General features: G+C 39.3%; 1 protein-coding gene across 1 annotated transcript in view; it reads right to left on the bottom strand.

The window, feature by feature from the left end:
• PTPRM (protein tyrosine phosphatase receptor type M) overlaps window positions 1-13,761 on the bottom strand; it is a 749,396-nt gene that overhangs the window by 519,096 nt on the left and 216,539 nt on the right. The window lies entirely within an intron of this gene.

The raw sequence follows: 13,761 nt of genomic DNA, 5'->3' as shown, positions 1-13,761 counted from the left end.
AGCTAGAGTTTGCAAAACAGAGCAGAAGAGAAAAGAGAGCTGCACAGAAAGAAAGAGAGAGAGCTCTAGAGATCCACAAACATTCTCTTTGAGTATTTCAGTTGAGTACTTACTTGTCAACACAAGCACATAAGGAAACAACCTAAGCCTGGAAAAAGAATGCCCAGTGTGGACACTGTCACTTCTAATCCTTCTGGACAATTCTTTCAGTGCATATTCCCACCAGTCATTCTGAAAAACCTCTTAATTCAGAGGGTATTGTGCAGACCCAGCAGGGTCTTGCCTTAGTAATTGAGAATAAGTAACCCTAGATGGCACACTGGTCCAGTTCCACCTAAGGAGTCTTAAAAGCAAGATGAAAAAGAATCAAATTGCTTACAAATAACATAACACATCCCAGAACAAACCTGAGCAATATTTACAGAATACAAATATATCTGGAATCTAACAATGTAAACTTCACAGTACTGGCATTCAATCAAAAGTTATCAAGCATCCAAAGAACAGGAAAAGAGGACCCATAATGATATAAACCCAAAACTTAGAGAGATATTGGAACTAGTAGACAAGGACATTAAAATGCTTACTATAACTACATTCTATATATTTAAAAAGTTAAGCAGAGACATGGAAGACATAAAAAAAATAAAGTAAAAATTCTAGAGATGAAACCGACAATGTATGAGATGAAAACTACACTTGATTGGAAGAACTACAAATTAGACATTTCAGAATAAAAGATGAATAAACTTGAAAACATGGCAATAGGACACAAAAGGCATAATAAATACATAATTGCTGTTCCCAAGGAAAAAGAGAAAGAGGAGCAGAAAGAAAAATCATTTTAAGGAATAACAGTGAAAGTTTCCAAGTTTGATGAAAACTTAAAAACAAATTTGATGATAAACACATAGATCCAAGAAGCTTGTGAACCTCAAGCACAAGAAATCTGGAAAAAATAAATAAATAAATTATGCCAAGGTAAACTGCATCAAAATAGTGATAAACAGAAAAATCTTAAAAGTAGCCAGAGGAGAAAAAAGACACAATACTTAGAGTACAGGACGAAAGAAAGATGAAAGCTGATTTACCATCAAACATGGTGCAAGAGAAAAGAAAGTAGAGTAGCATTTTTAAAATATTGAGAGTAAAACTGTCAAACTAGAATTCTATATCCAAAAAATATTTTAAAATAATGATGAAGGCAAAATAAAGACATTTTCAGACATACAAAAATCGAAAGAACTCATTACCACAAATACACACTGTAATAAGTGAATGTGGTACTTCAGGACAAAATAAAAAAAAAAGAAGATACCAGATGGGAATACAGATCTATTCAAAGGAATGAAGAACACCAAAAGTGATAACTACATGGATAAATACATAAGATTTTTTTCCTGTTATTTAAATCTCTTTTAAGAGATTGTATAAAGGTAGAACAATGTATTGTGGGGTTTATAAAAGATGTAAAAGGGAAATGTACGATGATGACAGTATAGACTGAGGGTGCAGGAATAGAAGTTCGCTACCGAATTTCTTATACTGTACTTAACATTTATTATCACTTGAAGGTAGCCTGTGATAAGTTAAATTCTTATACTATATGAATACTATTAGAGTTATAGTGGATAAGCCATCAAAGAAGATAAAATAGAACTATAAAAAATAATAAAAAAGAAGGCAGAACGAGAGGAAAGTGAACAAAAAAGAGATGGGATAAAACAAACAACAAGATGATAGATTTAAGCCTAGTCAAATCAATAATTGCAATGAGTATAAATGGTCTAAATATGCCAATTAAAAGACAGAGTACCACATTAGATTAAAAAAAAAAGCCAAGTCCCAAGTATAGGGTGCCTACGAGAAATGCACTTCAAATACAAAGATACAGGTAGGTTAAAAGTAAAAAAGTGGAAAAAATGTATACCTAATACTAATCAAAAGAAAGCTGGAATGGCTACAAGACAGATTTCAAAATATGAAATATTACCAGGGATAAAGGAAGTCATTTCACAATTATAAAATGATCAACTCATCAAGAGAATATAACAATCCTAAACGTTTGTGTACACCGTAACAGAGCTTCCATATATATATAAAGAAAAAATTGGAAAAACTAGAAGGAGAAATAAACAAATCCACAATTATAATCAGGGATTTCATTATCTCTTGTTCGTAACTAATAGAATAAGTATACAAAAAAATCAGTAATGATTAGTAATATTTGAAAAACATTATTCATCAACTTGACCTAATTGACATTTATAGGACATTATATCCAGACAGTAAACTATACATTCTTTCCAAATGCATACAGAACATTTGTCAAGATAGCACATACCCTCAGCTATAAATAAACTTCAGTAAATGTAAAAAGGACTAAAATAATGCCAAAATATGTTTTCTGATATAGGGGAGTTAAATTTTTAATTACTAATATAAAAATATCTGGAAAATCTCCAATTATCTCTTCAAAGGGAGAGGACAAAACATGTTGACATCCCTCTAACAGTATAGCACAATACACAATATAGATGCTCCCTTACATTAGGGATTTTCACTGGTTTTGTACTAAAACTTCATTTTGCCTCTCTTTATTGATTTTCCTTCCAAACATTAAGTCGATTCCTGTACTTTAAACTATAATCTCTCCCAAATCTACTGCTTCACTCTGATCTTTTCCTCAAATTCTAACTACACACTGGACATCACTATGAGAAAAGCTTACTATTAATAAGAAAGAAACATGCCCCAAACCAAATTTATCAATTTACCCTACAATCAATTTTTCCATCTTCATGGAACAAAAGTATAAATTAGGTGATATTTCATCAATGATTGAGACAAGGGCGGTAGAAACAAGAACAGAAGAACTAGACAAATTTGAGGGAAATTTAGGAGAAAGAAAGTATTGTGACTTTGAACTGCCTGAATAAGGGGGAAGAAAGAAGGTGAGACTGCTTCTTGATTTCTGGCTTGAGCAACTGGATAGATAGCAGTGCAATGTATGGAGTGAAAAAGCTTCTCTGTACTTGACAAACGTATCAACCGATTTCATTTGCTATTTATCAGTTTTATCCCTCTTTAGTGAAATGGATGATGCAGGTTTCCCAAAACCCATCTCTCATGACACTTATCCTTTGTCCATTCAGTTGCTTGAACTTAAACTGCATTCCTTCATCATCTGTTGTTCAAGGCCCATCTCAGAATCCCCCAAAGAGCATTAGTTATTCCCCTAGTTTGATGCAACTCATTCCTTTTTTTGAACTCCCATAGAACTATAATTTTATTGTGATACTTATTTTACTGGGTGTATTCAAAGAGGTAAAACCCACCTGGCACATTGCAAGCACACAGTCTGAGTGAGACTGCCCTAGAAGGCTGCCGACACCCTGGAGGAACAGGAATCCCCACAACAGCCACCAAACACCCCTCTCAGTACCCATCACCCACAGTCTCTTAATTGTAAATAAATATAACCTCACAAATTGGGTAATATCAAACCTCAATCTGGAGATGCACAAATAACCACAGATTGTTAAACATTTGGAGAAAATAAACACCAAGAAAGAGAGGCAGTAAATACAACAAATAGTAGAAGTAATACTCAAGAAAACAGGTATTAGAACAAACAGGAAATTTTAAAAGGGGTCTGAATGGAAATAGACCACCATGTTAATAAAAAAAATGATCTTGAAAATGTTAAAAAATGATTTCTGAAATCAAAAAAAACACCATATTTGGTCTAAACAGGAAAAAGGATACAGCTGAAGAATTAATTAGTAACCTGGAAGACAGAGCCAAATAGTTCTCATGCAAGGCATCTCCCTCCCACCAAAAGAAAGAGAGAGAGATTTAAAATATATAAGAAAAGTTAAGACAAGTGAGAAGTTTTAACATATGTCTAGTATGAATTTTTAAAGAAGAAAACAGAGAAGGTAACAGAAAAGACCAAAGAAATAATAGAAGAAAAACACACAGAGTTTAAGGCACATGTCCTCAGTCAAGGCAGCTCCTGAAATTATAAGCAGGATGAAGGGAACAACAGCCACATCTGGATAAGAAGCTCCTGGGAGCCAAGTCCTCTGTCTTAAACACTTGAATATTTCATACATGGCCACCAAAAATGTTGTATTTAAACCATAGCATGGAAGGAGAGCCCAAAAATGAACAACTGGTTCAGTCTTTGAGAAAGACTTACTGACTACTGAATCCAAGCTTGTCCCCTTTGTCGATCTCAGTAACATTTCTGCTGCAGAATTCCTCTTTGAGATAATAACACACTAATCATGTGTATCTACTATACCCTTAATTCACATTCCTTCTTGTTTCCTCTCTCCTTCTCTCTCTCTCCTGCCCCCTCCCCATGGGAAAGTAGTCTTGGCGAATGTTTATCTCCATGGGAAATGGCATAAGAGGCCCTCTTGAAGGGAAACCTCACCAAAATGAACATAATCTGCAACCATACAGAAGTCACAGGGGTTAATTCATCAGCACAGGGTCTCACAGGAGAGGGTGCAAAGTGCTGTTGGTTACATTCTATATGAACAGCACATATAAGCTCCAACAGGTTTTACAAATGCCCTACTCTCTGCTTTAAGCCCACCTCAGACTGACAAGTTTTTACACGCACCCCTGTGCTCCTGCCACTCCTCATCATTTCATATCACATTTACACACCATGTAGTGGCACTTAATGCTCACTCTTCATAGAGCCAGACCATCTAGACCCAATTCTTCCTTCATAAGCAAATGTACTTTGAACAGGATCACTTTATTTTTTTATTTTTTATTTTTTTTTTAAGATTTTATTTTATTTATGTGACAGAGAGACAGCCAGCGAGAGAGGGAACACAGCAGGGAAGTGGGAGAGGAAGAAGCAGGCTCCCAGCCGAGGAGCCCGATGTGGGACTGATCCCGGAATGCCGGGATCACGCCCTGAGCCGAAGGCAGACGCTTAACGACTGCGCTACCCAGGCGCCCCTGAACAGGATCACTTTAAAGGAGAAAAAAAAAAAAAATCCTTTCCAAGGCTTGGTTTTCAACGTTCAGTGGTAAAGTTGGCAGCTGGACATTTTAAATTCTGGACTGATTACACAGCTCTTTCATACGACTTTGTAGAGTTTTACTTTCATACAGTGCCATGACAGTCCATCATATTCTGTCCCCTAAGGAAAGAGAAAGAGCCCGCCTTCTTATAAATAGCTGCAGGAGATTCCTGGGGCACCTCTTGCCCCTCCTGCATTAAACCCTCAGAGCTTAAGATCTAAGAGGCTCACTTCCCACTGCGAAAGAGCATTCTTCTCCTTCAGTCCCACATACGCTAATGGGGCCCTGGACCGGAAAGAGAAAAGCAGTTTATAAGAAACGCTCCTGCTTATGGAAGGGGAGAGATAAAAGGAAGAGCAGTAACAGCACACAGTGGACCCAGTAGAACCTACAGCCTTATTGACATAAAAAAAATAAATTAAAAAGTTAAAAGTCACTTGAAAAGCTAAAATAAGGGAAAACGCAAGCCTTAAAGGAAAGTGAGTGATGGCCACAGAGGAGCGGGGCACTGGAGGAATAACTGACAGTCACTCAGTAATATCTCATTTATCTAATAATGTCATCACAGGGATAGGTTTGCTAATGAAAATACATTCATCTGAAACTGGATTAAATTTACTTTTTCTTGATTAGGAATCCGTGGGTAAGGGCCTTGATGGATGTGAGCTATCATACAAAAGGTTTCAGAACCAGGGTTCACATTCAGCCCAAAGGCATACATTACGAATTTTTTTTTAAAGAATTTATTTATTTGAGAGAGAGCACAAGCAGGGGGAGTGGCAGGCAGAGGAAGAGGGAGAAGTAGGCTCCCCGCTGAGCAGGGTTCCTGACATGGGGCTCGGTCCCAGGACCCTGAGATCATGACCTGAGCTGAAGGCAGAGGCTTACCTGACTCAGCCATCCAGGTGCCGTGGCCTCCACCACAAATGAATTTTACAAAACGTAATCCCTGATATTAAGCTATCTGGGGTGTCTCATACACAGGCTACCGTAGATGTGCAAAATCACCCTGCTTCTATAAACTCTTTCAAGTGTTCAGGATACAGATCGTAACCGACCCACAGTACTTCCCACATGAAGTTCCGAGATGCCTGGCTGGCTGATCTAACATGGTCACAGAGAAGCGACAGCCTGTCCCTCCCGTTGGCGCCAGGCTCACACACCAGCTCCAACCTGGCCGCAGCCATGGTGCAGGCACCGTGACGTTGAGCTTTCCCAGCATCCTGTGCAAAGCCGATGCAAAGCCCCTCAGGAGATGTGTAATTGGGGCAACTGTCTCCGCAGAAGGACAGGATGCCAGGGAAACCTTCACCATGCTCGGAAAGAGGGTGGCTCTGAGGGTGGCTGTGAAGGTGGCCAGTTCAGGCCTTGCTACCACGGGCTGCAGACCTTTTATCAACTCCCGCTGGCCTCTCCTCTGCTTCTTGCAGAAATTGTTGCAGGGAACCTCATCGTTGTTTGCATATGTTTTTCCCCATAAGATTGTTTCCTGAGGCACACTAGTTGCTTATGCTTCAACATGACTTGTGGCAATTAGCCCAATATTGACTGAAAGAAAATCACTGCACAAGAGGTAGACTAGAGAGCAAGTATTCTATTGTTCAGAAAAACTGTAAACCATGGATAAGTGTTGATTTTATTAATTTAAAATGAACTTGAACTAATATCTTCATTTGCAATAGCAGAAAATACAAAAGAGATTTAAAAAACTGGAGTGTCCTTTGGTAAAAATCTATACATTTCAGATAGGAAAAAACTGCTAAGGAAAATACATACTCTGGTTGAAGGGTATTTCATATAAGATAGGCTTGACAAGTACAGTGCATTTTATTAAGGTACGTTAGCAATTTTGCTAAAATCAGTTCACAAATTTAATGCCCTACATCAAACTCCAGAGACAGTACCTTCCAAATGTCTGTTCAAATCACAATCTCTCCCTCCCTCCCATAGTCTCTCTCTCTCTTGCACACACATACACGCACACACACAGTAGGTGTCTTTCAGGCTAATAAGACACTAAGCTCACACTATTTTCATTGCATCTCTAATGCTTTATGAGTCGAGTGCAAATGCATACAGTCCACTGCTTACAAAAAGGCTTTGCTCAAGAAATTCATTTGTAAGCAGGCTACCTAAAAATCATAATACATATTCTTATGGAAACTGTGTACTTCAAGTCATTTGCATCTCCAGGCTGTTCATAATGAGCCACCAGAGCACACTCTTTCCCATGGCTGGTGCCGTAACAAGCGTACTACTGAACCTAACTACTAGATTTACAGTGGCACCAAGGGAAGAGCAATTTGTCTTGCGGTGTGGGGACCTATCTATACTTCTGCCTCAATGGACAGTTCTCAAGGCCCAGAGGAACAGGAACTAGAGCTGCAGAAAGGTGGGAGGGGGAAGAAAGGAGGCAGGTAGATGGTGGGATATTTTGCTCCTGTAGATTCCCAATAGGATATTTCTGATTCCAGGTGGTTTTCCAGTGGCCTTTTTTTATCCCCCCACCTCCTAGACTCCACCCGCCTCCTATTATTCCAAAGTCATCATGTCCTGCAGCAGCTCAGGAGCACCGACTTTCTCTGTCAACTCACTGCCAAGGGTACCATCACAGGTCCACCCCTGAAGCAAGCATGCGACCTGGAGACTTTTGTAGGAAATGGATTGCTGGGCTTCTAGGGGTGCTTCCCCCTTCTGTTCTGACCTTCATTCTTCCCTCCCTAGTCTGCCACCCTTCCGTCTCATCCTGAACTCTAAGGAAAGGACAAAAATCACCGGGAGGGCTCTGCAAAATCAACATGAGCTCAGATTATCCAGAGCGCCCAGTCACTGCAGGGCTGGTTAGTGGGTGGGATGTGTGACAGGGATACTGGTGTGCATTTGGGACCTGAGCCAGAGAGCTGTGGACTCAAGAAGATGGGGCGTGATAACTGTGGGAGAGCAGTGACCACAGCAAGGACAGAGGAGCAGCAGACACAGAGTTACCCCTCTCTGCGTACCCCGCCCTGACCCAAGAGCAGATGTGAGCAGAGTGGGGCCAGCAGCTGTCCACAGCAAGGAGTGGGAAGGGAAGAGGAAGGGTGAACTTGCTCAGTGCTTCATAGGGGCCCACAGAACATCTACCAGCTCTGTGGGCTAACACTAGTGCTCGTGCCTTCCTTAAGTCCAAGATCCCTAACTGTCCAATGCGGGTAATGATTACTAAGAATTAATGCACAGGAAAACTTAGCACCACACCAGACTTAGAGAAGGGACTCTGTAATTGGCCACTATAATTATATATATGCCATTACAATTATTTTAAGTCTGGGAGTCTTGGTATTGCTTCCAGTTCTTCTAATCAGGAAAATACTACAAATTAAAGGTGAATATCTTTAATACTCCATTCATTCACTTTTACTTTATAGAACATTAGCGATTTACATTTTGGAGGAAACTCAGGAGACAGTTATGATGTAATACTGAAAAAGCTAATAAAATGTTATTTATTCAAAAAATTCTTCATCTCTCATATTTAGAGCTTAACTGCACATTCAAAAACTTTAAGAGTAGATGAAATCTTTCAATACTGCCCATGTAATTTCAACAATTCAACCTCAATGCTTCCTCGAACAGTTAAGATTGAGCGCAGCAGGAACAAAATCTAATGTATGTCACCAAATTCAGGCTCACTTTCTACCTGAAACCAGTGAAGAATTAAAAATAGCATAACTCTTTACTGTCAACCTCATAAAGGTAGAGTTTCCTAAACAGATGTAGGCTATGCTTTCTATATGTGGTTAGCACTTCATCCATTTCAATGCAGTAACACAGATTTTGTCCAGGAACAGCGCCCAGAGTCTCAGAGGAATAAGATCTGGTTCGCCATTGGCACTGAATCGCCTCCCTGTGGTCGGGGATGGGGCCCCCAAGGCCAGCACGCCCACCTCTGCTGCCCCTCTCTGCCTTCAGCCGACAGCACTGAAACCGTTTTTGTCACACATCTCTATTTCTTCAAAAGACTGTGAGAAGTTATAAAGAGGGAAAATTAAATTCCACTGTCAGTTTTGTTTCGCATTCACAGATTTGATGGAACAGAGAGGGAGAAAGAAATACTGCAAATGTGAGGTTTGGGAAATGCCTTCAGTCCATTCACAAAAGCTCCTCCCTACTCTCGTGACACATGGACTGCAGAATGCTATTAACAGGCCTAAGGACACTGGGACACAGGGAAACATGCCTTTTCCTGGGATAGCCAGAAAGATTTACTACTTTATCTTAAAACTTAGAAAAGAATGTTAAGAAGCTGACACACAAAAAATCAATCAATGAAAGGTTATGGCTGCACCTCCAGAGTGATTATGTGAGAAAAAACCTATATCCATGCAACAAATGGTAACATTGCACAGACTCTACCCGCACTGAGTCAAACACAAAAATAAAGCAAAAATTACATATATTCATATATGCCTATTTCCTCAAACACATAAAACCACTAAAAATCAATGAGCAGTCCTAGCAGATGACACTGTGTTTATTTTTCATTTCTCAACATAGCATTGCACTTGTTTGTATAGGAAGTGTCTTGGGTGCTAGAAACAACAAAAATAAGATGACAGTTAAAAAGAAGATATGCAAACAGCCACATTGCAGGCACAGATACCTTTTTTTTTTTTCAAATGCCTTTTTGATGTTCGAGTAATTTAATTAGACATCTAAAATTCCTTGACAGTTCAATAAATATAATAGGAAGAGGGATAGATGGACGGGGGTAGGTAGCAAACAAGCTTTATAAAAACCTATAGTTATCAGGTGGTATAGTTGTTGTGTTTAATTTAACGTGACAACAAAAGTGTCACACGACTGCCTAATATGTATTTTAATAAACTTTAGTCAAGTTAACTTATAAAAAGTTTAATTTTTCTGTTACCCATTTGTGCTGCCAACATTCTGTACTCAGGATAAAAGGAAGTAATCTTTCCTAAAGGAGACATTTCAGCAGATATTTTTTTTAAGATTTTTTATTTATTTATTTGACAGAGATAGAGACAGCCAGCGAGAGAGGGAACACAAGCAGGGGGAGTGGGAGAGGAAGAAGCAGGCTCCCAGGGGAGGAGCCTGATGTGGGGCTCAATCCCATAACGCTGGGATCACGCCCTGAGCCGAAGGCAGACGCTTAACCGCTGTGCCACCCAGGCGCCCCAGATTTTTTTTTTTTAATCTACTCTATGTCAGCACCACAAGAAAAACAATGCCATCACCAACAATTCCAACTCTGAAAATTGGGATCTGTGAAAAAACATGAATCCTTGGAAGCAGACCCAGGTTTATCAAAAGAGAAAAAGCTGGGGATAGAGAAAGAAAATTGTTTATCTTGTGATGGGCATGCCTCCCAAAGCAAGACTCAAAAGGAGTGCTGCCAAGGTACCCAAGATGTGTTAAATACCACTTGTAGCCATCGCAAGCACGGGGGTGGGGGGAGAGTTGAGAGGACAATAAACTCCTGGCAGAGAACATTGAAGTTGGGGAAAAGGAGGGAAGGAAAGGAAAGGAAAGGAAAGGAAAGGAAAAAGGAAAGGAAAAAGGAAAGGAAAAAGGAAAGGAAAAAGGAAAGGAAAGAAGGAAGGAAGAAAGAAAGAGAGAGGGAGAGAGAGAGAGGGAGAGAGAAAGAAAGAAAAGAAAAGAAAAGAAAAGAAAGAAAAAGAAAGAAAGAAGAAAGAAAGAAAGAAAGAAAGAAAGAAAGAAAGAAAGAAAGAAAGAAAGGGAAAGAAAGGAAGGAAGGAAGGAAAAGAGGGGGGGGGAGAGGGATAAGAAAGAAAGAAAGAAAGAAAGAAAGAAAGAAAGAAAGAAAGAGAGAACGAAAGAAAGAAAGTTAGGAAGGAAGGAAGGAAAAGAGGGGGGGGAGAGAGGGATGGAGAGAGTGAAGAAGGGAAGGAAGGAAGGGAAGCAAGAAAGGGAAGAAGGGAAGGGAAGGGAAGGGAAGAAGGAAGTATTCCATCCTCCAGAAAGCAACCTTGTTTTCCGTAGGTTTTCTCCCCTCAATCACTGAAACAATTTTAGGCACCATATCTTCTTACGAACATGGCAGCCCTGTTCTTCATGAACAAGGTTCTTCCACCACCCCACATATACAGGTGACAAAAATAAAGTTGCCTAAATTTAAAGGAAAAGGAGCAGAAAAAGGAATTAAGCACAGAGTTCTTACCTGTGCCTATCAAATGTTCCATGTCCACTGAAAAGGGGGCAAATGAGTGAAGAATGAGCAACCCTGAGCAGCACTGAGCAGCCACAGTCTCTGGTCACAGCCCAGCTCTGCACAAATTGACAGTGATGTGGCCTCAGACCCATCTCCAGTACGCTAATCCTCTCCTCGCTGTGTTTGGTCCATTCTTGAACCAATATACTGAATATTTTAAAAAACTGAATGGCTCTATTTTTATTTCTAGATTATCCTTCCCCAAAGTAGTCTGTGATTGCTTTTTAATACTTTCATTGTGCCTTGCAGATTGCATTCCTTTAGTTTTATTACCTATAACTGATTAGTTTGATCTCATTTGTTGTGTCTGCTGACTATACGTCATGACAGGGGATTTTCAGATGTGTTCATAATATTCATCTGTGAGCTCATAATAATTCAGAATCTGTTTTCCCCATGGAGGTTGCATGAAGGTTCTTGGGTTGTACAGATATCCCTGATGAGGTCCCATAGGTTCACTGATTTGCAGACCAAATTTCATGTTAGTTCCTGAGCTAGGGGCTTCCATACAGTGACAATTTTGCTCACCAAACATGAAACAACAAGCTGGGGGGAGGGGTCCAATTTCCGAAGTGGACTGAGCTGAGGGTTTTTCCTGTGAGTCTTCCCCACCCAAGTTTAAATCAATTCCCAGTGTGCCATTAGGCATGAGACCTGCAGCCTCCAGTGAAAACTCTAGAACCTAAAGCACACATGTACTGAAGTTGGTCCCTGTTGCAGATCAATGCTGTGACCCCCTCTTCATTCCTGGCACCTCAAATGCCCCTGTTTCAAGTCAAACCTTGAGTATGCATTTTTAAAATCTTTTAAATATTAAAAATTTGATAGGTTTTTCTAGACCTTCCATTGATTCAGGAGTGGAGGGGGCTACACACATCAACTGATTCTGCCATCTTGAAGAAAGACAAGTTTCTCACCTAACGGCAAAACTCTCTTATATAATCTTTATATGAAATTTACTGAGCATCAACCTTTTATAAAGATCAATAATTGGTTCTTTATATATTTTACACCATAAAGCATAAACCAAGCTCTCTTCCCTCCAAGAACTTACAGTCCACACTGAAAGATAAGACAGTTGCACATAGAACAAATAAGTATCAAGTATATAATGCAATCCCCAAGGGTTAGGAAGGTAAGAAAAATTGCTTCTAAACCTCCTGTGAAAACGAGTGTTTCAATTCTTAAAACTCTGAACTTAAACAGTTTTTAAGAAAAATTTTATCTTAGTCATACCAAGATTAAAGTGAAAGAGACAGAGACAGAGTGCTGCAGGTTACTGAGGAGGTTCAGAAATCTTAAGAGAAACTGCATGGGTCAGGTGCATACATTCTGGAAAGAAATTAGCAGAAACGGAAAGAAAAAAATGGCAAGCCTTGGTGGTTTTATGAACACAGAGAACGAGTTCGACAGAGAAATCAGAGATAAGGAGTTCAGTTTTAGAGATGTTAAGATTATAAAGAGGGGTTATCCACAGATGGATGTTAAAAACAAAGCTGGAAACATGGAAGTGGAGAAAGGTGTCAGATTTGGAGATGTGTTTCTGCAAGTCATCTTCAGAGAAATGCTGGTGAAGGCTGAGTTGGGAATGGTAGTGCCTGAGAACAGAAGATAATAAAGATGGAGAGAGATTTCAAGTGTTTCTGTCACTTCTAACATAAGTAAAACCAATCAGAGAAATAACCACGCTCTAATATATTTTCCATTTGCTCAATATAAAATTGCACCCTTAAAAAAGTAAAGATGGCCCATTTACAAATGTTAAAGCACAAACGACAGAAATGCTGGGAGCAGGATGTCATTACATGCTCAATGTATAAAGAACACGGGAATTATCCTAAAGCACATCTGTATTTAAATGAAGATAATGTGACTGAAAAGGATTTATTGGAAGTGAGATTAAATCTGCTGACAGAGACTGACAGAGAGAGTTGCTTAAGGGAAGAAAGTGATCTAAAATAAAAGCATGATTTTATTTAATTTTTGTATGAAGTTTAATTAAATATTCCCATTTTCAAAGTCAGGCAACTGATGTCAATTACCAAAAGCCTTTGCACTGATTTTAAATGATAATTTTTCAGAACACAGACATGTACATCTTAAGATTTCAAATCCAGGTCCATCTGTAGAAAGCAATCAGATACCAGCAATAATATAATAGATTCCAGATCCATACTGATGATAACATGTGACAAAGACATTTGGACAAGGCACCTATCTGAGCAATTTTAATCGAAATTTGGTTGCAAAGCTCAGCACAACTCTCAAAACACTGTTACTTTCAGAAGCAAACTTTCTAAATATCATTGCCAAAATATCAGAGTAGACAACTATTAGTCTGGTCTGCCTAGTTCATATTTCATATCTCCCTGGTCACAGTGATTAGTTCAGGAATGGGCCCAGAACTCAAAGTGGTTCAATGAGACTCAATTCTAGGACTTCCACTTGAACTACTGGTCAACCCTTAGCGCGGC

Source organism: Ursus maritimus, unplaced genomic scaffold, assembly GCF_017311325.1.
Source record: "Ursus maritimus isolate PB19 unplaced genomic scaffold, ASM1731132v1 scaffold_18, whole genome shotgun sequence".
NCBI classification, from domain to species: domain Eukaryota; kingdom Metazoa; phylum Chordata; class Mammalia; order Carnivora; family Ursidae; genus Ursus; species Ursus maritimus.
Note: the sequence above shows the minus strand (reverse complement) of the source record. Positions and strands in the feature narration are given on the sequence as shown.